At 43.1% G+C, this 21,165-nt stretch overlaps 1 protein-coding gene across 23 annotated transcripts in view; it reads left to right on the top strand.

The window, feature by feature from the left end:
* Positions 1-21,165, top strand: part of CAMK2B (calcium/calmodulin dependent protein kinase II beta) — a 219,548-nt gene that overhangs the window by 21,427 nt on the left and 176,956 nt on the right. The gene's annotated exons all lie outside the window — the stretch shown is intronic.

Raw genomic sequence — 21,165 nt, 5'->3', positions numbered from 1 at the left:
GTTGCGATATTTCGATAAAATATCACGAATATTCTGAGCCAATCAGAGCGCTCCTCCAGCATATCTCGAAATTGCGCAATAAATATCGCATTCGCATGTTGCGATATTTCGATAAAATATCACGAATATTCTGAGCCAATCAGAGCGCTCCTCCAGCATATCTCGAAATTGCGCAATAAATATCGCATTCGCATGTTGCGATATTTCGATAAAATATCACGAATATTCTAAGCCAATCAGAGCGCTCCTACCGCAGTTATTAAAAAATCGCAATTATTTTCGCATTCGCAATAGCGAAAAATCGCATTCAATTAATTTCGATAAAATATCACGAATATTCGAATTTAGCGAATATATCTCGAATATTCGAATATATATTCGAGATATATCGCGAAATCGAATATGGCATATTCTGCTCAACACTAATTAGAAGCAAAATCCAGCAGGAGCTACAGAGTATAAAAGAGAAGAGAGGCATATCTAAGTGTAGCAATATGTTGCTAAATATTGTACCTTCACTAATTGTAACCATATTACTACACTTAGAGGTGCCTCGCTGCTCTTTTATACTTAATTGTGACATAAAGCTACTCATAAATCAAGACATCGCTTGTATATCAAGTCAAAATGTATTTAAAAATTTTGCTTGTCTTGCAAAACGCTCTCAAACCAAGTTACTCTCAAACCAAGGTTTTACTGTAAAGGGTTGTTATACACATTGACTAAAGTTTTACTTTATTTTATAAGGGGAAAAAACAGCTGCTCACTGGTTGTCAGGGACATACATCACCTTTGCATTTCATTGTATCCAGTTTGATAGCATACTTCTGTCATTTCAGTCATTTTTTGAAAGACTGAGCATTGCAGAGGCATAAGGTGCTAGCATAGTATAGCAACACATAATATTTCAACAGTATAGCCTACATTTCCTATTTAAATTTGTCATGTAAGTGTATAAAAAAAACACCCATGAAATATGAAGTGTTTGCCTTCAAAGAATGTCAAACTGTTAAAGATGAACTCTGGACATCAGTATGTTAGACATAGTTACAGCTCGGACCAATGTAAACTATGCATAAACTATACCTGGTTGGTGTCCCTAGAAGCTGGAGATCACTGAAGTAGACATCGCTACTTCAGTGATCTCCTCTTGCTTCCGGGTTCCGCGTTGAGCAGCCGGCCTGATGCTTTGTGATTACAGGAGATCAGCCGCTCCGCAAAGGTGCCATTCAGAGAATGCTTTGCATTTTTGGAATGGATGCAAAGGGCTCTCTGGTTGAGGTGGAGAGGCGGGATTGTGACCTCACTCTCTTCACCTCATCCAATCAGAGAACGCTTTACATTCATTCAGAGAGTGCAAAGCATTCTCTGAATGGCACCCATGCTGTGTGACCAGCCACCACAATGCAGGAGAGCAGCCGTTTGGCGTGGAACCCAGAAGCATGTAGAGATCACTTCAGTGATTTCCATCTTCCCGGGGCATCAGTATGGACCACTGGACCAATATAACTATGTACAGTATAACATACAAATGCCTGCAATTATTCTTTAAGACAGTCCACTACCAACAGAGATCCTAGTCTTCTGGACATGTGATGTGTGATATCAGTAATCTTTTCTCACGTCCACTTTCCTTCTTTAAAGTTAACAGCAACAGGGAGGATACAGAAAGCTAAAAGATTTCTAGACTTTCTAGAAGTTTAATAGTTCATGTCTTGAAGGAAAAGAAAGAAATGTGTTAAAGTGGTTATAAAGCCTTTCCTTTCTATACCTTGCATTAAGGTAAAAAATGTTCAGGAATCGATATCCCCCTCTCACCCCCCCCTTATTCTTCTGAACCTTCATCGATCCAGCGCTGTGCCCATCTGCAGCTCTTATCTCCCCTCACTTCCTGGTCTCTCAGGCTTTGCTGAGGCAGCGGAAGCCATTGGTTCCTGCTGCTGCCAAAGCCAGTGATGAGGTAATGGGGGGCAGGTCTGAGTCCTGCTGTCTACGGCAATAGACGCAGACAGCGAGGCTTGGGAGAAAGCCAGTGAGCTCTGGAGGGGCAAAGCATAGAGCTGGTGACTGACAGCCATCAGCTCTCTTCAGTCTGAATAACGAGAACTGAGCAATCAGCAGTTTTCGACCGGCCAGTTCTTGGTGTAGATATATATCGGGGGGACAGCTGCAGCTAGGATTGGTGCTGCTGCCCTCTAAGTGAGTATGATTGTTTATTTTTTTGTGTTCCCCAACTTCTCTTTTATAGAACCATTAGCAACTCTAAGGTCTCGTACACACGACCAGTTTTCCAGGCAGGAAAACTGCAAGGAGAGCTTTTGGCTGGGAAAACCGGACCTTCCTCGCAGTTTTCCCGTCAGGAAAACAGATGGGAATCCCGGCGGGAAAATAGAGAACCTGCTCTCTATTGTCACATCGTTTTTTTCCCGGCCAAAGCTTCATGGCAGTTTTCCTGCCGGGTTCTCGTCTTTCCCCGAGCGTGTGTACAGGGCTTTAGAGCACATCAAGCAAATGGCCTCAATCCAGCCTACCAGACCATTTCATGTGGCCCTTGCACCCAGGGCTTTTTTCAGCCAGAACATGGTGGAATTCTATTCCACCACCTTTGACTCTCCCCCTCCGGTCCCCGCTTACTGATGTGATTTGTAAACACAGAAGCCTTCTGTGTTTACAAGGACAGCTTTCTTCTCAACGGCTCTCACAGATTCCTGCCTACCCTTCACTCATGGCAGGGACAAGGGAGATGCAGATTCGGGTGCAGTGTGATCATAGGTGGGATGGGGCATCACATGGTAGGCTGCACTGTGATCCTCATCTGTGCCAGGTGCACAGATGCTGACCAATGATAGAGAGGCAGAGCCGCCTATACTACAAGGAGATACTAGAGCCAGGCTGAGCAATTTTTTTAAAAGGTGAGATGTAAGGAAGCTTTGGGGTGGGAGAGATTAGGGCTCTGGAGAATGGTGTGTGCAGAAGTGGGGGATGTGGGAAGAGTGGTGCAGAGGTCAGAGTTGAGGAGGGGTTAGAGTGAGATGTGGAGAGCCTGTAAAAGAGAGCAGAACCTTGCACATTGTACATAGCACATCCCTAAACCTTGTAATCTGTATGTAGTGCACCCCTTAACCCTGCATTTTGTACATAGCGCACCCCCAAACTCGGCACTATGTACATAGCATACCCCTGAACTCTGCACTCTGTGCATAGGGCTCCCCTGAAACTGCACTCTGTACATCCCTGAACCCTACACTCAATATGCAGCCCACCCCTGAACTCTGCACTCTGTATGTACCGCATACCTGAACTCGTACATAACGCACACCTGGTATTCATTGCCCATTTAAGATCCTCCCACTGTTGCAATTTGGCCACACTCACCATTTGATGCAGTTTGGAGGGGGGGAGGGGGGGTTGGTTTGGGCGTGGTTGAGTTTCTGCACCTATTCTCTGAGAAAAAAAGTCCTGGATGCATTTATATAGTCTTAGGAACGGAGTCCGCCTCGTGTGAATGGGGCCTAACAGATACAACTGGCCCTTTGAGGGCAACCATATTGCTGGTGAGGCCCATGATGAATTTGAGTTTGATACCCCTCCTCTAAAGGAACCCTGGTTTAAAATGGCTGGTCAAAACTTTCTAGAGGCAGGGTTATTTCAATCTTTGAATAGATACTGTCTATGTGGGTTGCCACTACGGCCTTGCTTACTTCATCGTCCTTCCTAACTGATGAGTTAATGACCTCAAACAAGTAGGTGTTATTAGCAGTGGCAGGTGGGGCTCAAAATTTTTGGGGGGGGCACAAACAAACTAAAAAAAACATTAATTGCTGCCACTTTGCCCATTAAACGCAGCCACTGTGTCCATCAAACGCTGCCTGTTTGCCCATCAAATGCAGCCAGTTTCCCCCCAAATGTAGCCAGTTTCCTCCCAAATGCAGCCAGTTTCCCCTCAAATGCAGCCAGTTTTCCCTCAAATGCAGCCAGTTTCCCCTCAAATGCAGCCAGTTTCCCCTCAAATGCAGCCAGATTGTCTCCAAATGAAGCAAGTTTCCCCTCTAATGATGCTAGTTTGTCCCCCCCCAACCGGCACTTACCTTTCTTGGGTCAGCGCCATCCTTCTCAACGCTCCTGTCCTCGATATCGCTTCAGCCAATCAGGTGACCGGTAACCAGACCCGGTGCACCTGATTGGCTGAGAGGCAGGTCGGTATTAGGGAAGAGATTTCCTAACACGGCATGGTTTAAACAGGGAACGCACAGCAGTGCGCCCACTGTTTAACCATTTGGAAGCTGATTAGAGCCCACAGGCTTTAATTAGGAAGCCTATTAGAGCCGATGGCTCTAATCAGGCACTTCCAAAACACACCCATCTTTGTAATTCAGATAGCCGGCGCTCAGCAGGGGGCCAAACACCGGAATAGTGGGCGGCAGCTATGGACGCACCACTGGTTGTTAGCTATCCCGACACTTGTTTGGCTGAACACTTGTCCCATGTCAGTTAATCCCACATGCATGATGTCCACAAGGTGTAGCACAAAAAAAGTACACATTTGCATATAACTATTGATCTGCTGTGCTAAGGGCTCATTTTTTTTTTTATCTTAATTTTTCTTTATTGTTTTCCAAAGAATAGACATATCTACAGACTTATATGTTTACATATCGATAGTTTACATTGTCTGGTACAATTACATTATATTTCTACATATAGCCAAGCATATATTATTTAAATTCCTTAATTTACCCCATCCCCTCCCTCTCTTCTCCACCTTCCCACCCTCCCTATTAATATTATAAACATGTTATAAAAAGGTAGAGGCAGATATCTTGGTCTACATTGTCTTTTGCTTGGTTGACAAGGAATAGAGTAAAGGGGTAAAAGAAAAGAGATTAGAGCGGAGAAGAAAACAAAAAGAGAGAGAAAGAGAACAAAAGGGGAGAAAGGGTCCAATCTCAAAGACCTGGAAAGGGAGTCCAGCATGTCCAGAACTGGAGAGAGCGATATTAGATTAATTTCTCCTTGTCATTCGGCTTTACCAACTACTGGGATAAGGGGGGGTTAAGGGGTAAGGGCTCATTTACACATATCCTTTGTGGTAACACGCATTACGCAGCTGTACCATAGCTGCTGTGTATTATGGTGTGCTGCCTTGGACAAAATTATGCAGATGCATTATTAGGTTTATTGTGGTATGGTGACAATATTTAACATGAATGGGTTACCTTAACGTAATGCACCTTGACACATGTAATGCACCTTGACACATTTGCGTAATTGCCCTGCAACAATGTGAATAGGACCTAAAATGTCTGTTTATTGCTGAGCTGTGAACATGTCCAGAGTAGGGAAGGAAAAATCTGGACTAGATGCAAAAGTGTAAACCAATTCATTATGAGCCAATCAGGATTATTTTTATCTAACAAGAACTGTCACTGTATCCAAGAAGTCATCAATATTTTCCCTGCAGGATGAGGCACTATGTGCTACAGGGATAGGAATGATACAGCACTGAGCAGTTCTCCACAGAATGGTCCAGGTGTTTCCTGGGAGCTAGAAAATTACATTATTATATCCCTGCTAAAGAGCAGGCAGAATGCGATGCCATCATGGGGTCAATAGAGACCTATATTTAGATTTGTGATGGATGTGTGCGTGTTTCTACGATCACAGATATCTGTATTTTCCATTGCTATCCCAGCTCGATATGCACCCAGCTGTCACCACTTCACCACCACCACCATCCTTCTGTGCAACCCTTCACATACCATTTTTCCTGTGTTGCTGCTTGGCCTTCAGACACACAAAGACTAGTAATACTGTTGTACAATTTTTTTGTACATTGTGTAAATTTTGGCAATCTTCTGCTTAAACCAGTATTTAGCCCAAAACCAAAAACTTAGTATATTGCAGCTTATCATTCCTTAGATGTGGTGGCTGCTTTTGCCCAGTAACATACTTCCTGTCTTAAGCTTTGTACACACAATCAGTTTTCCCGACGGGAAAACTGTGAGGAGAGCTTTTGTCCGGAAATCCCAGTCGTGTGTATGCTCCACGCAGTTTTTCCGACGGGAAAACTGCCCAAAAACCACCGGACCAAAAAAGAGAACCAGCTCTCTTTTTTCCCGCTGGGAAAACCGGCAGACTTTAACCCAGCGGTTTTTGTCAGTTTTCCTATGGGAAAAACTGCGATGGAGCATACACATGGCCGGGATTCCCAACCAAAGCTCCATCACAGTTTTCCTGTTGGGAAAACCGGCCATGTGTAGGGTAAAGACTGAACCGAGCAGGTTCTCGGCTTTCCCCTTGGGATTTCTGATGGGAACCTTTCCCGTCGGAAATCCCGTACGTCTGTACGAGGCATTAGGGTTTGTCTACTCTGCGGAGCAAAGGAGGCAACCTTAAACAGCTTCATTGTCAACCCCTGCAGAGGGTAGTATTAGATGCACTAGTAGACTTAGATGCACTTAAAGCAGGCCTTTACCCATAACACCTTGATTGGCTTACTGATTTTCCCAGAAGTCTGCACTAAGATACAAATTCGATTTTGAGAATCCCCTGCAACAAAAATTGCATTTTTGTTGAAATAACTACTTCGATAGGGATGCAGACCCTGCAATTTTCATCATTAGAGCCCTGCAGCTGATTGATAATTGCAAAACCACTCCCATACTGATTTACTTTGCACATGGACACAGACAAATAAACAGCTATATCTCCAGGAAAAGAAAAGGTAGAACTCTGCAAAATCCTTGCAATGTGCATAGATCACTCCGAGGGGGGATATTTATTTCTCAACAAGAAGTTACTCTAAAAGCTTTCCCAAAAATCAGGAACAATACATTGCCTATCCTTTGTAAATCGTATTCTCACTACCTCAGGTTAAAGAAAAGTGGAGAATGTTAACTGAAGTCAGTTGAATACATATTTTATTTTCAGCATTAAGAGAAATATATGGTTCCTCCCAGGGACACCTTTGCAGCCCAATCTTTACAAATGATGTTCAAATCTGTATAATTGATAAATTGTTAAATGGAAAAATGTATAAATAAAGAGATAATATACAAAAAAAAAGTCTGTATATCATGTTCATGTGCAAACATCAGACTGTATGAACACAATGGGTTGATTTACTAAAGTTAAACAAACTGTGCACTTTGAAAGTGCAGATGCACCAATTCTCCATAGTATATGTAATGTGGTAAAGCTTCACTTTGTAAAGACTACCCAATCAGAATCAAGGAAAATAAAAAAGCATTTTTGCTTACACATGTTTGGATGATGTTTCACTTCGCTCTGGGGAAAATTAGTGCAAATGCACTTGCAATGTGCACAGTCTATTTGTGCTGTCCAACCACCTGAACAGTGCTTGCATCTGACTGGATGCGGGGGCTGTTAAGTCAACATACTTCCACTCGACTCCCCTGATTTTTTCAACTAAGGTATGTTGGATGGGGGAGTGCCAACAGGGCACCCCTCTAAGTGAATTTTTGGCTGGTTCATCAGGAACTGGCCAAAATTCACTCCGTGTATGGCCAGCTTTAGTTTGCTATCATTTATTGGCTAATTAGACTGTAGTGAAAACTTTCAAAGCAGGCTGGCCTCTGTTTTAGGAAATATAAACTGACAATCAGAGGAAAAAGTAAGACAAGTAGGTGGGACACCCAGTCTAGTCTCCCAGTCATGAGCCAGGTTAATTGTTTCTGTGAAAAGAGGTAGATCTAAAAAAATATATATATTTTTTTTCCAAAAAGCTTATTTTAAAGCATTTGGCGAGTTGCTATCTCTCCTACAGCATGACAACACTCATCTGTGCGAGCAGAACTTACGGTTGTTAAAGTGGAAGGTGCTCGTGCATTGCAAGTGTTGAAACAGCATATCACCATGTACCTCGGAACAGTAGTCCATAAATTCAGGCCTGTGCAGTGACCCCTTCAAGGTAGACTGTCAGTGCATATCCTCTGGCATTTGAGTACATCTGTCAAAAGTAAAACCAATCAGCTGCAGTTACTGGTGCCTCTTTACGTGTGTAGCCAGCTTAAAGACTAAATTCACCTTTACATAAAAAATTATAAATGCAAATCTTTTTGCAGGTAAAAACATGCATTTTTTCTGTGAAAAAATAAATAAATGCATTCATTGTTTGTTAAAACAGGAGCCTGGAAAGCATTGCCCCTGCCGGTGAAGTGTCAGGCTTCTGCACACTACAACTCTGTTGCATGTACCTCTGTACGGGCTGTTGTTGTAGAGCTGTAGGCAGTGTGAGTGAACTACGGATGTGCTGATCAACGCACTCACAGTTCATTCAAACTACAAGTACAATTGCCATGATGGCTGATGGTACTTGTAGTTTACTCATTCACAAGAAAGTATAAATGAATGACGCGGCTGTGTGGGCGCTGGAGCTGGAATTAGTTACATGTTCCACAGGGGTCCTGGGGAAAAGGTGTGGGAACTCACCCAAGACCCCCTCCCCCCACCTCAAAAGTGCAACATTTATTGTAAAGTGTCAGTTTGTGAGGACAGCTCCAAAATTCACATGCATTAAACAAAAAAAAACCACCACAATGTGTGATAATAGTTCCCTCGCAGGGAATTTCGAAAACTAATAGTGTATATAAAAAAAGAGAGACTGTGGGACCATGATACAGGAGATGGTCTGAGACTGCAGACATGATATAGAAGATGGTCAGAGACTGCAGAACTGATACAGGAGATGGTCAGAGACTGTGTGTCCAGGATACAGGAGATGGTCAGAGACTGTGTGTCCAGGATACAGGAGATGGTCAGTGACTGTGTGGCTATAATACAGGAGATGGTCAGAGACTGTGCGGCCATAATACAGGAGATGATCAGAGACTGTGCGGCCATGATACAGGAAATGGTCAAAGACTGCAGACATGATACAGGAGATGGTCAGAGACTCTTAACATGATCTGGAGCTTGCATTTTTTTCATCACTGTGACAAGTAAATAGTGTGGTGGGGGGCCCCCAAGTTGTACATACCTCTTCATGCCTACATAGCTAATAGATGACAGAGCAGTAACTTGAAGTGCCCATTCCATATCCACACTTCAGGTCTGTCCTAATACACATGCAGTCTGCTGCTCCAGGACACAGTATACAGCTCCCTTAGAAAATGCTGTACAGTACAGAGCCACTAATGAGCAGCAATAACACAGCTCACCTGTGTCCAGTCCTAAGCACTCTACCCCTGTCATCTCGGGTCTCCCCCTCCTCTCGGCATGTTAATGCTCCTCCAAGCACTCGCTGCACACACACAGAGTACTGAGAGCCAGGCAAACATGGTGGGTGAGGAGGGAGATGTCAGCAGTCCCCCCATTGGATATCGGGAACAGGGCTCTGCAGCGTGATGTAAGTTAAGCTCTGATTAGCAAAGTGTGTGGTGGGCGGGGCTGTGTGTGTAAGCAGCCAAAGGCCAGTCCTGCAGGATGCGGCTTCTAATGGGAACGACGTTCCTGCTGTGGAAAAAGTGGAGGAACTTCGTTCCCATGCGTTCCTGCAGGACTCAAGCCCTGATGTTCCACTTTAAATATGGGTGGAACATCTAACATGTTCCACAGGTGAACTTATCCTTTAAGAATAAGTGCCGAGGAGTCAAAGAAACAAATGTTATCTAATGGTTTCACTAAGCAATTTTAGACCAGTTTGTGATTTTAGACCAGTTTGTGTAGTGTCAAAGGCCTTATGTACATGGATATTGGACACATACAGCCATTCACTTGTGTTGTTGGCTGTAAATGGTGCTGCTCCCCAGGTGCAAGAAAAACCTAGACAATTACGCCTAAATACTCAGATGCATGTGCATGAGGCCTTAGGCCCCATACTCACGACCAAACATGTTTGCTGAAACTGGCCCGCGGACCAGTTTCAGCATACATGTTTGGTCGTGTGTAGTTACGAGCGTACAGAATTTCACCGTACATTTGCCCGCCGGGCCGTTTTTCAGCAGACATTTATTTCCAAACTTGTTTTAAAACCGTCCGCTCAAATCCTGTCCGAACGTACATGTTTGGTGGTGAGTACACAAAACCAACGTACAAAAACCCCGCGCATGCTCAGACTAAATGAGGCCACGGGAGCGCTCGTTCAGGTAAAACTCACGTTTCTTTGGGATATGGCACATTCGTCAATAGAAAGATTAATTCTAGCAATAGAACACTGAAGCAAAACACACAATAACCAATGCTTGATGCCGTCGTTTTATTCATTCTTCTCTTGCTATAACTAATCAGTTATTTAGCTCATGTTATTTCAACTGAGTTGTTCCATACTGAAAAGTGACATTTGTTAGCTGTGATGTAGTAAGATTTTTGCAAACTTTTATTGGCCCGACGTATCATATTTTTAGTGGTCCTCCACATTTCAAATTTTTTGCTTTTAATGTTTAATGGTTATCTTTCCCACTTTCTTTAGGTGTTTATAGTTATGTCACCATTTAGAATATTTTAATAGGAAATAGTTTTGATTTAGCTTTTGTTTGTATATTTAACATGATTTTTTTGAAGGTTGTTTAAATTGTCTACCATGTTGGCACACCAAATGACCCCCCCCCCCCCCACATGAGTTAGTGAATAGTTTAGATTAAACATTTTATTTGTTTGTAATGTTTGATGCCTAAAATAATACCCACAGTATTACAAACAATAGGCACGTTTTTCAAATCAACAAAAAGGCTTTTATTTGAGCAAATTATAAAAAGGATCAAAAACAGAATGGCAGCACTTGAACAGCTAGCAACATACATGCAAACTTGCATTTCAAACATGGTGAAGGATAAACTAGCCAACCTCAGGAAGCACACAAAATAAAATCTGAAGCAGCAGCACATAACCAAAGGAACCCAAGCTGTGGTAGTCCAAACAAGATGCCATTTGTGGGGGATCAAATGGAAGGCAGGGCATCAACGTCTCCTCTTCCTTGCAACCTTCCTTCCAGGCTGCCTTCCAGCGGGTCTTCCCTGGGCCCTTGCAGGTGGGGATGATGTGGCAGCAGGAGTATGATGTTCAGCAAGCCGGGCCGGGTCACATAGCCCAGTGTCTGGGGTCAGCATCTCCCTCTGCATCCACCAAAGGGCCTGGTTGATGATGCCCTTGGCCAATTGCCTCTGCTCCTCCGTGCCTTTATTGAGGTCATGTGCCACGGAGGCACTGTAGGCCTCAGTGGGGTTGAGGGGGGCCCTCATGATGGCACTCGCCTCCTGAATCATTTTCAGGCTGGCTTCCTCCACTGCCCCCAATTTCTTCTTACGGCCTGGTGGCCTAATATAAAGGGGAGGAGCCTGGCTGGTGGTGCTTGTCCTGGGGAGCTGCTGAACGCCACTGGGCCCGGCCTCCTCCTGGCTGCCACTGACCCCTTCGTCCTGGCTGACAGTGAGGAGAGGATCTGCCACCTCCTGGCTGGTCTCTTCTTCCTGTGTAAAAAAAAGGGACATGTTGTAATATATTTAGGAATATACTCACTCACATTTTCATGCTTGAATCTTATTTTTTGCCTTGAATTTAAACTTGAAAACAGACTCACCCTCTGACCCCTGCAGTTGTCATCCCTGACACCTATTTGTTTGCCCACGATTTTAGATTTTTACTTCCCAGCTTGTATTTTATTAACCAATATCAAGTCAAGAATCAAACAATAATTAAGATTATTACATAACTAGTTATGAAACTACTATACCTCATCATCGTAGAGGCGCAGATCTGCCTCTCTGTCAGCCAGGCCCTCTTCATCCGACTCTGCAGGGCTGTGGTGATCTGGGGAAGTCCCGCTGGGAGGTAGCGTGGAGGAAAGGTTGGGATTCAGACTTGACATTGATGCCCTGCCTTCCAGTTGATCCCGCAAAAATGACATCTGGTTGTAATACCACAGCTTGGGTTCCTTTGGTGGTCTTGCTGCTGCTCCAGATCTTAGCTTCTTTTGGTGAGCTTTGTACGCTCTCCTATATGTGCCCCTGAGGTTGGCAAGTTTATCCTTCACCATGTTGGCACTGCATTCTGGCACCCATGTCCTCATGTATGCTGCTAGCTGTTCAAGTGCTGCCGCTCGTACGTCCTTGTTATGATAATGGTCCTGCTTTGAATCCCACAGGATGGGCATTTCCCTGAATTTATCCAGCAAATGCTGGATAATGTCTTGGCTCTGCAGGAGATCCATTGGGAAATTAGGATTTACTCTTTTTTTTTCTAGATTGAAAAAATAAAAAGAAACCAAAAACACAATTAAAAAAAGCCTCAGCATTTACATTGATAGAATATGTTGTTTAAAAAGTAGTACCTATATAGAAATACAAACACAGTGTCTCTTGTTTAGAAAATGCTGGCCAGCTCTGCCCCATTGGTTGGTTTTAGCTAACATTTTTTTTATACATGCCGCCCCTTTGGTTACATTGCAGGAAATAATATAAATCTACAACCATACACAATTATTACAAATGACAGCATTCATCAAGCCACTATTGCATGTGTAGATATCCTGCCCCTCAGCATTGATTACATGAAAGAAACTTCCTAATGACCTCTGTCCAACCAACACAGAACAATACTTGGCCTGATCTGAATACACCCTACATAATTGATAATGAGTCACAGCATTTTTGATCTCTCTATTTTGTGATGTCTACAAAAGCATTTGGGTATGAAAATCACATTCTGGTATCCAAGAGACATAATAGCTTAATAAAACTGTGCAACCAACAGACCAAACCCCCATCCCATTGCTCTACATTTTAGAGCCCGCTGCTGATCCCATGTTTAAATTTCTTACCTGCCTCTCTCACAATCCTTGTTTCTTCCGCTCGCTGAATTAACACGTAACCTACGTAATCACGTCAAGCGCCTTTTATACACTCCGCGTATGTATGAAACGCCGCCCTCGTCACCTTTGCCATGCCCCTAATCAATTGAAAAAGTAAATATGGCGTTAACTGTGTAGGTTCTGGAATCGCGCGAATATTCTCCGCGTAACGTACGTCAATACGTTGTTGGCATTCGCGACACTCCGCATATGCAATAATCCCCGCCCTCATCTCCGCCCCTGACGGGACATTTCCTCGTTTCCACGCCCCTAATCTCTGTGGGAAGGAAAGATGGCGATGTCACACGAGCGGGCACGGAGCTCTCATGGCGCAAGTGAAGGGACAGAGGCTGGACCGTCCCGATCCAGGCCTAAAAGATATAAAGCCACTAATATGGCGTTCGAAGAAATGGTGGAGTTGGTTTACATCATGAGGAGGAAGGATTATGATGGTGAATGTGGGCCCTACAAAACACCGAACCGTAGGAAGTCACACATAATGGACAAGGTGGCAAGGAGAATGAGGAGAATGTTTGGTGTCACCAGGTCAAAGGAGCAACTACGGAAGCGTTGGTCCGATTTAAAATTGAGGGAGCCACATCACATGAAGAAGATACTAAAAATTCTGCGTAAAAGTAAGTCCATATTATTTAAGGGGGGGGGGAAATGTCTGCAATAATGTGTTGACATGTATTTTTTCACATCTGCCTCCTTGGCCTGCTTGTACTTTTGAACACGTGTAGATACTGTATTGTGTTTATGTCAAATAACAACCTTAAACAAATTTTGTGAAATAGTAAACACGCGTAATATGACATTGTTGAGCAAAAATGTGACGTTACTCCAGGAACAACACACCTGGACATGGCTGACTGGCCCCAAACTTGGTTTTCCAACATTGTTGACTAGCAAAATCACAGAAATTAAATTGAGTGAATGTGACAGGCAAACAAGATTCATTCTCCAAAATGCAAATAAAGCTGATGTTTTAACATCTTGAAATGCAAAGCACCTGTGTCTCAAAAATCTAAGTATATTTATTTGGAGGGTCGACGAGAATTAATGTTTTGGGGTGACATCCATTTGTGTCACTTCTTTGCAAAAAAGGGGCAGGATCAGAGCTTGGCCTAGAACTACGCCAAAAATGGAGGATTGCTGAAAGAATAAACAACCAAAAATCATCATAAATGTATCGTCTATGCAATGTGTGCGATTTATGATATCCAATATCTGTGTGCTGATGAGTATACCTTTTGTTTTTTATTATTTCTTATAGGGGAAAGAAGACGCCAGCAATTGGAGGAGGCAGAGAGGGCCAGACACCCGGAAAATCAAACACCTCCACATGTTGAGCAGGAGGAGGCTGGGGAAGGAAGAGAGGAGGATGTGGAAGGAGAAGAGGATGTGGAAGGAGAAGAGGATGTGGAAGGAGAAGAGGATGTGGAAGGAGAAGAGGATGTGGAAGGAGAAGAGGAAGGAAGAAAGGAGGAAGGAAGAGAGGAGGAAGAAGTTATTTTGGACTTAGAATTTATATCAGATGAAGGGCAAGTGGCGGAAGAACAATTTGGCGAATTGCAAGAAGGTGGATTGATGGATGAGTCGAAGATGATGGGGAGGTGGTGGAAGAAGGAGGAGTGATAGAAGATGATGGGGAGGTGGTGGAAGAAGGAGGAGTGATAGAAGATGAAGAAATTGGGGATGTGGAAATTATCAGGCCATCAGGTCAGTGTCACCCCTATATTAATAGGGCCAAACATATGCAGATAGGCTGGAAATTATTTACATATTTTGAATGCCAATTTGTTTATTTTTAGGGGATGAAGATGGAGTAGCACATTTTTCACGTGCAAGTGCTTCTATCATTATACAGCAACTAATGGAGTGCAGCACGGAAATGGACATTATGCAGGAAAGGATGCTAGTCATGGAGCAGAATGTGCGAAATGTCATTTCAGAGTGTAGCACGGAAATGGAGAACATGCGACAAAGGATGCTAGTCATCAACCAAAATTACAAAAATATCATGGACATGATGGGCCGTGTCAAAGACTGAACCACAGAAGCCCATCCCCCGCCCATCCCCCGCCCACAAAACCCTTTTTAATTTTTGTACTTTATAATACGCCAAAATTTCTAAATGCACACACAGTGTGCCAATATGTGCTAGCTGCCATCACAGACTATCTATTGTCTGTGCTTTGTGGGTACAAACCCCTCCTCGATCCTCAAGTAGTTGAGAGGAAGGGTTTGCTCCCACAAAACACAGACATTGATCACCCATGATGTCAGATAGCACATGTGGCCATTTGTCTGTTTAACCAATGACATTTGGCGAGTTTGCACTGAATGTGTGCATTTAGAAATTTTGGCGTGTTCCAGTGTGAAAGCACACCATCCATATGACTGACTGCTGTTATTTTTTTAAATTTTTGTTTGGTGTTGATCTTTTTTGGTTTGTAAATGTTTCCAGTTTCAGATCACAAAACGAACAATAAATCTCACCTAAAGAAAGAAGTTAACTAATTTTGGTAAAAAATTCAAAAATTTTTGTGTTGTGTTAAAATCTTGTTGAAAAAATTAGACACAAACAAATGACAAGCCCAAAAATTCTTGCGTATAGTTTCAGTGAAATTATTCTTACATTGTGTTTCGATCATTATTATTGATAATCACTGTCAATAAAGACAAAAAAATAAATAATTAAAAGCCAATATTTTGTCTCAAGAATTTGCAGGAAATGTTTTCTGCCTAAAAATACACATTTCTTGTTAAAAAATGAATAAAATAAAAAAAAAAATATGAGACATCAAAAGCAGAAAAATGAGTGGCTTCTTATTTCTAGACTGAATACCCAGTTTGTAGATGAGTGAATAATGTGCAAATGTGGTTAGTTAATACATCTGAGTAAGTAAATTTGGCACTAGAAGTGCACGATTTTTGGAGATAACCTGGAAGACAGAAAAATAGAGAAAAAGCAGTAATGACAAACAACTGTATAAAGTCCAATGGTCTAATTATTTATTAGTTGTGAGAATATTCCTTTCTTTGGGGGCCGAATTAGAAAGAAATATGATCTGGCATAGCAATGGCCCCCCGACCCATGAAGTACTCAACATATTTGTCGCGTACCTCACGAGCAGATTGGGGGGCCAAGCCAGCGCGACCAGTGTCCAGGCCAGGAATGTTCTCTGAGGGTAGTCCTGCCTCAGAGCCCATGGAGGCTAGGTACGTCTGGGAGTGCCTGCGTAGAAAATTGTGCAAAATGCAGCAGGCAAATATAATGGTGTTCAATTTATATTCCGCCAAATGTATCGATGTCAGGAACAGGCGGAACCGGTTGCTGAGGATCCCAAAGGCATTCTCGACTACCCTCCGAGCCCTGGACAACCGAAAATTAAACACACTCCTCTCTAAGGTGAGGGTCCTCTGGGGAAAAGGCCGCATTAGGTGAGGTCCAAGGCCGAAAGCCTCGTCCGCTAGGAACACAAACGGAAGTCCTTCCACATTATCTTCATCTGGTGGCAATGCCAGACCACCAGTTTGGAGACGATCATAGAAATCAGTCCGTGCGAACACTCCCCCATCTGACATCCGGCCGTTCTTCCCCACGTCCACATATAGAAACTCATACTGTGCCGACACCACCGCCATCAACACGATACTATGATAACCCTTGTAATTATAATAGTAGGACCCCGAGTGGGGTGGGGGCACAATGCGGACGTGTTTCCCATCTATTGCTCCACCGCAGTTAGGAAAATCCCACCGCTCGGCAAATTGGGAAGCCACAGACTGCCATTCCTGTGGTGTGGAGGGTAGCTGTGGGGACAAACAAAAAAAGAGATTTAGTACTTTGGCACATAAACATTGCAAACATAATCCTACAAGCATCCTTGTGCAACTTTACATTTTTAAAATAGCATTTGCAAATTATGAAGGGAGAATTTCGGGGCACAAATATATAGGCCCACTTAATTAATAAGAGACTCCACAGCCCTCTGATGGGGACAAAAACACTTTGAAGGGGGGGTGGGGGGTGTTAAAACTGTTTTTAGAAAAAAAAAAAAAAAAGTGGCATGGTGGGGGTTGGCCCGAAGATAGCATGCTGGACAGGTTAATATTGGGTAAGATCAAAATATGCAGGTAGGCCAAAATAAAAAGAACATGTAAAAGCTGATATCAACATGCATAGTGAGAAAAGGGAACGTTAGTTAAACACACAGCATATCTGGGAAATAAAATAAAAAGTTAGTTTGCCACATTATTAAAGACACATTGTGAGGTTAAAATGAGGAAACTTACCTTCATATACTCCTCGTGCATAACTTTAATGATGGCAGCACACGTGTCCGGTATGATGACCCCAAGCGCCTGCGGAGAGATGCCTGTCGAGAACTTGAGGTCCTGCAGGCTCCTCCCAGTCGCCAGGTACCGCAACGTGGCAATAAGCCTCTGCTCGGCCGTGATGGCTTGGCGCATCACAGTGTCCTGCCTCGTGATATAGGGGGACAGAAGATCCAGCAGACTGTTGAATACGGGGTCCGTCATGCGGAGAAAATTCCTATAGTCATTAGGATTATTCTCCTGGATTTCCCTAAGCAGAGGCATATGTGAGAACTGGTCACGCTGGCGCAACCAATTCTTGGTCCAGAAACGCCTCCGCCCCCTGTTTCTGGCCAAAGTACTGGAATAATGAACATATCCAGCAGCCATCCCATAAACAGCACCAACTCGCGAAAATTGACGCTGCTGCTCCATCATGGCTTCAAACCGGCCGGCTGGTCAGTCAAGAACACACTCCAACAGAAAGCACAATCAAATCCAGCGGTACCTGCAAAGAACGCACGACACACAGATACGAACGCACAGTACGAATCTGCTAAGCAGAACGAACTGCACGCCTGTACCCGAATGCCAACTACGTACCCACAAGCACACGCACTGAACGAGAAAATACTACCTGCTAAAGCCTGGAGACCGAGAAGCGCGAATCAGCTCTAACCAAACCTTCACTAACACGAGCAAAGCCGTAACTAGCAAAAGCGGAACAGAGGGCGTCGCCATTGACTTTGGCCTTTCCCTTTATAGTGACGTCAAACGTGGATTACGTGCACGCGTTCAGGTCCGCAGGGAAATATCGTCCGCTGGTGTGTACAAGCCAGCGGGCCAAATGAAAAAACAGCCTTGTACGCCGGAAACAGCCCGTCGGACATTTCGAACGGACATGTTTGCTCGTGAGTACTCGGCCTTAGGGTTATAGGTCTGTTAGATCTGAAATTAGGCACTAAATCAGGATTGTTTGTCACTTACAAGGGATTTGTGTTGCTAACAAGTTGCATTCTTCCAGTGAGTTACACTGTCATTGTCATTTGTCCGGATGTGAGGAATTGTACAACAAACATCATACTGTCAAGTCAGTGTCTAATGCCCTGTACACACGATCAGTTCGTCTGATGAAAACGGTCCATCAGTTATCCGATGAAGCTGACTGATGATCAGTCGTGCCTACACACCATCAGTTAAGAAAATTATCGTGTCAGAACGCGGTGACGTAAAACACAACAACGTGCTGAAAAAAATGAAGTTTTTGATTCTGAGCATGCGATCGTTTTTTTTTTTTATATGTTTTTTATCCATCAGATAATTTTAAAACAAGTTCCTAGTTTTTTGACTGATGGATAAAAAACCAATAGGGCCCACACACGATAGGTTAGTCTGGTGAAAACGGTCCATCAGGTTTTCATCAGACAAACTGATCGTGTGTACGCAGCATAATGCCGCGTACACACGTTCGGTTTGTCTGATGAAAACGGTCTGATGGACTGTTTTCATCAGACTAACCGATCGTGTGTGGGCCCTATCGGTTTTTTATCCATCAGTGAAAAAAATAGGAACTTGTTTTAAAATTATCTGATGGTTAACTAACCGATAGCAAAAAAATGATCGTCTGTAGGCACGTCCATCGGTTAAAAATCCACGCATTCACAGACTAAATTAGGGGACGGGAGCGCTCGTTCTGGTAAAACTACCGTTCGTAATGGAGTAAGCACATTCATCACGCTGTAACAGACAGAAAAGCGCGAGTCGTCTTTTACTAACACAAAATCAGCTAAAGCAGCCCCAAGGGTGGCGCCATCGGATTTGAACTTCCCCTTTATAGTGCCGTCGTACGTGGTTTACGTGACCGCGTTCTGACACAACCGTTTTTTTAACCGATGGTGTGTAGGCACGACTGATCATCAGTCAGCTTCATCGGTTAACTGATGAAAAAATCCATCAGTCCGTTTTCATCGGTTGGACCGATCGTGTGTACAGGGCATAAGAGTTATTTCTGGAAAAAGGGGCACCATTTACAGCAAAATAGGTTGGCGGTGGGTATAAACATGCATAGTCAACCGACATCATAGAAACCTGGTTAATACAACTTGGGTAAATCTGATCAATCAGTATTCAGAAAGGGAAATGTTGTCTTAACTCATGAATCTTCCCTCTGGTAAAATTAGATTTTAATACATTAACTGCAAATGACCAGCAATGGATCTTCATTACAAACTCTAAAGTGCCAGCAGTGATGCACAGTAATAGTTATAATGCACTGAAACACTATTAAAGAACCCAGGAAAAGAAGACTTTCTTACTAATATGGATTGTATTTTGTTCCCAAAAAGGATAAGTTCTATCAATTCAAAATAGATTTGAAAATAAAATGTCTACCTGTTTTTTATAACAGACTGCACTGATTAATAGATCTAAAGCATTTATAAAGGTTGTTCCAAAGTTTTAACGGATTTAGCTACCTAAATATGTGGTATTATATTAACTTCACTGTATTATATGTTAAAAAGTATCTATACCCCAAAACTTTTCTTCAGTTTTGGAAAGAATAAGGGAAAGGTTAGAACCACTGTCAGGCTTTACTGTTATACAAGGTTCCATTAGAGTACATCTGACTTTTTCCATCGGAAATTCCAATCGTGTGTACGAGGCATAAGTCTCTCTATTGGCCAGAACGATACTAGCCATCATAGTGATGGTCTAATAAACTTGGATGGCAAGAGTTGGTGGGGCCAGACTTTTTACCTAAGAACTTGCGTTGATATGTGCAAAACCAGTGTGGTCTGGTATTCAGGGCACCTGGACTGCTGAAAATGATCTGCTGTATAGGCACTTGGAGGTTCTGCATGGTACCATCAGCGGTTCAGATAAATGGAAGTCACTTTAGATTTTCTTTAAAATGAACTTATCATTTAAAAAGGAATGCGTGAAGTAGATCACTAATTAAACAACGTTGGATTAACTCTGTCACTGTCCATTTTAATGTGGTAATGTAAAACTAAATTCCAGCTGGGTTTGACCACTTTGAATAATTATCTGCAGTGTCTAGTCCCAAAGCAGCAAAGAAAGCTCCCAGCATCGTGCAGCATTCTGCTGTACATTCTACGGCTTTAATGGAAGGTGAAGAATTCAATGAGTTTTCATTGATTGCTTGGCAATAGCAGCATCAGCTCAATACAGTAAAGCGATTTCTTCATTCTGTTATTTGCTCTATGACTCAACTAGTGTCATGTGTGTACCAGGGGTACTTATTGTGGGTTCAGAAAGGATTTATTCTTCAAGTGAATTCATTATAGGGGCTTGCATAGATGGACTTTTTCTTCATTTGTCTTTTTTTTGTATGGTGCTTTAAAGCAATAGCAAACTCCTCAGCAATCATGCTATTTATAACATTTCTAAACACACCAGGATACTAATTACCCTCATAGCATCTTTCTTCCCGTTCTTATTTATCTGCTCCAGCAGAAGCCTGCGCCATATTTGCGGTTGCTTTTGGATTCCATCCTCATCTGTACTTTCGCCTTTTCCTCTCTGTCATAGCTAAAATCTCGAACATGAGCAGTAAACGTTAACCAAGCCTTGTTTTCCTTTACCATTACTTGGGCGACATGCCCTGCACAACCAGGAAGAGTACACATATCCTCATTGCTCCCTGTGTTGATCATGAACGTCATTGTTCACACCCCCTGTGACGTAGCTAGCTACATGGCATGTTTCTGGAAAAGATCAATGGTCAGCACTCTCGCTGGATTGCAATGCAATGCCGTGAAGTTATCCTGACAGAGACACGGCACATACAGCTGTAGATGCACAGACTGATTCGCATGCTAAGTGTGCCATCAATGGGGACAAACACGCATTTGTGATTGACGTCATTGAAACAATCAGGCAATATCTCTTAAAGGGCAGCTTGTAATACTTTTAAAGCCAACTACATGTAAGCTATTTTATCATATTTTACATGGAGCAGAGTTTCTTCACAGTAAGATGTGGAATAGACTCCCTCAAGAGCTGGTTCTGGTCAG

Source organism: Rana temporaria, chromosome 3 (assembly GCF_905171775.1).
Source record: "Rana temporaria chromosome 3, aRanTem1.1, whole genome shotgun sequence".
Lineage (NCBI taxonomy): Eukaryota > Metazoa > Chordata > Amphibia > Anura > Ranidae > Rana > Rana temporaria.
The sequence above is the reverse complement of the archived record's forward strand: the minus strand, read 5'-3'. Positions and strand labels throughout refer to the sequence as shown.